The following is a 3,907-nucleotide window of genomic DNA, read 5'->3' as shown; positions in this document are numbered from 1 at the left end:
GGAAAGATCATTGGTCACACTTGCAGATTCTCCTTTCGCTCTATCTACCAGGAAGATTTCGATCTTTCTTGGTTTCGCCAGGGTCCCCTATGGTATAAAAACACATTAATAAATGGCTGAGTCTATTGTTTGTAAATACGACTGATCATTGACATTTTCCCTGGTGATAACAAACCTTCCCTCCATGGGAGGCTTGTAATGCTTAATAACTCTGGAAGGACTGATTCTGGAAACACATTCATGTGGTCTTTCTGGAGTTTGGCAGTATCAGTTCAACCAGAAGAGTCCAAAGTTAGACCCAGAGGTATTGCAGATGATCGTCTGGGAGTCTCCAGTGTTTCTCATGATTCCTCCAAAGGCCAACACCTGATTTTGACTGGGCCTCTGAAGAAGATAAAGCACTGATAAACTTATAAGACACAGCCATCATAGTACCTTAAGAACAATGTCTCCAGGTGTGATGGTTAAGGTGCTGGACTCCCACATGGCTGACCATGGTTTGAATCCTGGACCTGGAGGCTTGCTTTCTCACTTTCTTTTTTTCTCTCTCTGGTCAAATCGATTTCCCTACCTTTCTCTGTCTTTCTCTGGTCAAATTAAAAACTAAAACAAAAAAACAATGACTCCTGGATTACTATAAGGAAATGGCATAAAGAGCACCAGCCAAGGCAGATATAGATATCACATACTGGAAATAAGGTGGAAATTGTTCACAGACGAACCATGTAAGCTACCAGTTTTTTTAGATGCAACTACAGGGAAGTATCACAGGGACCCAACAGGAAGTAATTCTGTCTTCTGTGGTTAGCTCTCTTTTGAAGAAGAGTCTATTGCAATCAGAGAGGATTCTGGGAAGGTATTGGACTCATTCTTTTTTCTTTTTCTTCATTTTTTAGTCTTAATTTGTCAGCAGGTGCATGTGCTTGCTGGAGAGAGACAGAGAGACAGAAAGAGGGAGAGGGAGAAAGCATTCCCCAGTAAGGTGTGGTCAGAGCATGATGGCCTCTCTATTTCTCTACCCTGTCAGGATTGGGGCATGTACTCGCACCTGACTTGTTTATCAAGCTACAGGGGCTGGTATTTAAATGTAAAGGTTATCCATGTGAGATCTGACTCCCTTAATCACTGGGCTAAGGGCTGACCAAGATGTATTCTTGTGCCCACAGACATGATTTAAAAACCAACTTTTAACACACTCCAAGAAAGGAAACTCCTGAGTTGTGCACAGAGCTTTGGTGCAGGCTGCCTGGGCTAGCATCCAGGCTCAGTCACTCATCAACCATATGACCTTAGCTCTTTGCTTTAGTTTCTTCATCCGTAAAATAGGAATAATGATAGCAATGGGGTAATGGTGAGGATTAAACAGATTAAAACATGTTAAATACTTCAAATGACAACTCTCATGTAGAGAAGTGTTCTATGATGGTAGGTTATCAATCATTATTATTTCTAAGAATGTTTTGCAGTTGCAAATGATTTCCATTTCAAGAGAATTTTTATTTTCAAATTCTACTTTTTTTAAAAAAAAATTGCTGTAGGTGACATGTTCTTACCAGAAAGAGAGAGCTAGAGAGAGAGAGTGCACGAGCACCCCCCAGGGGTGATGGCCACACTCCAATGTCTTCTCCTCCATTCTTCTCTTGGCATTTTGGGCATGCACACACACACACACACACATACCCAGTATGTTTTCAAGCTGTCAAGTCCAGGACTCAAACCATGCAGTTGGCCACATAATATCCATCTGCCTTAACGTCTCCACCTGGCTGGACCTCAAATTTTTTTCAGTGAAATTTCAGAAATTTTTCTTTTGTCAGTCACAAGGAATGGGGATGACTAGTCATAGGAGTTATAGAGGGTGAGAACAGCAAGAGACCTCAGGCTGTATCAGTTCTGGCTTCTTCACCCTATTTTATTTTATTTTTTATTTGCCAGAGGGCATCTAGTGCCCTCATGGGGCGACCTAGTTTGGTGAACAGCTGTGGTCTAGTGACTTTCTTTTTCATTCTGTAGTAACTCTTCTTGTGTGGCAGTTAAACATAGTCCAATTTCTCCGTAAGCCATTAAGGTAACTTGGACACAGACCAGGCCTATGATCCCGTGGAAGTGGCTCATCATTGTTGAGTAGAATAAAATTGTCATTCTTATTATCTTATAGCACCTCATTGGCTTTCTTTTTATGAACTGCATTGTCATATTATTAACTTGTCCTTATTTTGCAAATGAGAGGGGTAGGGGTGGTCTCTGAATGGAGGTGAGGGAGACACAGCCTGGCAGTCTCTTGTCATTGATCCATTCTTTCCTCAGTAGCGTGAGTCAAAGGCCCTGCAGTCGGGGACAAACTGCAGGGCATGAGGAGCAGGGTCCCTAACAAGTGGCGTTACAGACAACCAACATACTTGTGCTAATTGACAGCATTCTATGATTTGGTTTTGTAAAATGAAAGTTCGGATTACTGGTGAAAGAGCTCTCAATACAAAAAGAAGATGGGAACCCCCCCTCCCCAACCTATAGAAAAACTAGTACTATTATGTGTCTGAAAACTGAAAAAAATTGAAAAACGTTTCTTTTTCTCTTTTTAACAAAATATTGCCAGAGGGCGAGCCACTTACCAGAGAGAGACAGAGAGAGAGAGGGAGAGGAAGAAAGCATTTCCTAATGGAGTGTGTGTGGACACATCCTTATCCCTTCTCCATTTCTCCATCCTATCAGGATCTTGGATGTGTGTGCACATAACGCCTGACATGTTCCTTAAGCCCCAGGGTAACCACTAGGCAATGGGACCAGTTCAAAAATGTTATTTCTAACAGATGACTCTGGCAAACACACCCCAAATACTGGGCTTCCTGCCCACGTGTAGGCCTTTGCTGAAACATCACCTTTTCATTGCAGCCTGTCTTGACAACTGCATTAAAATTGTAACCTCTCCCAGCCAGCTGACAACATACTCTCTCTTCTTTCCTGCTTTATTCTTCTCTGTAGTAATTACCATAATTAAACAAATAATTTACTTGTTTATTTTATTTGTATTTATTGACACCATAGTATAAGCTCCATGAGCTTTGAGGGTAGTATTTCCAGTGTGGATAGACAAGTACCTGGCATATAGTAGGTACTTAATAAATTGTTACTGAATGAATAAGGAAATGTTGTTATCTTCATGAAAGCAACCTTAATCTCTGAAAGTCTATATTTTGCATTGGGTTTCTTTCCTATTAATTTGTTGCCCTAGTAATATATTTATACTGGTATTTCCTTTTCTGAAAATTATAAAAATACTCATGAGATTGTTGTCCTTAAGACCCAAAAATAATAATTTAAGCTGGCTAGTCTCTCACATGTATGTAGGTAGAAAGAAGAGTACGGCCATTAGACTTCCTATGTAAACACAGAGTTGGAGAGCCTGGCCATATTTAAATTAGTACAAGCCATTTCATTTTGGTGTGGTTCCCTTTGTCCTCTCACCGGGTCTTTCTCCCACTGATTATGGACGCTGGGTAGCATGCTGCTCTACTGACCACCTGCTGCCTCCGGAGCACTTGAACATCTCAGGCACGCTTCAGAAAATCTCTGCAGGGTTTGATGCACTCTGCTTTATTTATGTAGCTACCATTCACAAATGTATGAGTTTGTGTATGAATATATGTAAATTTCTCACCTCCCCAAAAAAAGACCACAGTGGATTCTATATTCTTGAAAAATACCAAAATCATTTGGTAGAGGCAAGCTAGAGTACAAGGGGGTTAGGAATTACTCTCCTATTAGGAAAATGGGTTCTCGTGGCTTTTGCTTATGAAGTAGCATGACTCAGTAGCTCTGCTTGTAGAGTAAGTTTGCAAAATTCCTTTGCAAATAAAAAGTATTTAGTTTTTTTTTTTTTTTTTTTGTTCAACACTCAGGTCCTGGG

The 3,907-nt window shown here is 40.7% G+C and overlaps 1 gene segment (V, D, J or C); it reads right to left on the bottom strand.

Moving 5' to 3' along the window:
• Window positions 1-3,907, bottom strand: part of LOC102501063 (T-cell receptor alpha chain C region-like) — a 324,249-nt gene that overhangs the window by 133,017 nt on the left and 187,325 nt on the right.

This window comes from Tupaia chinensis, unplaced genomic scaffold, assembly GCF_000334495.1.
Source record: "Tupaia chinensis unplaced genomic scaffold, TupChi_1.0 Scaffold000126_2, whole genome shotgun sequence".
NCBI classification, from domain to species: Eukaryota; Metazoa; Chordata; class Mammalia; order Scandentia; family Tupaiidae; genus Tupaia; species Tupaia belangeri.
This window is presented reverse-complemented; position numbering and strand designations above follow the sequence as displayed.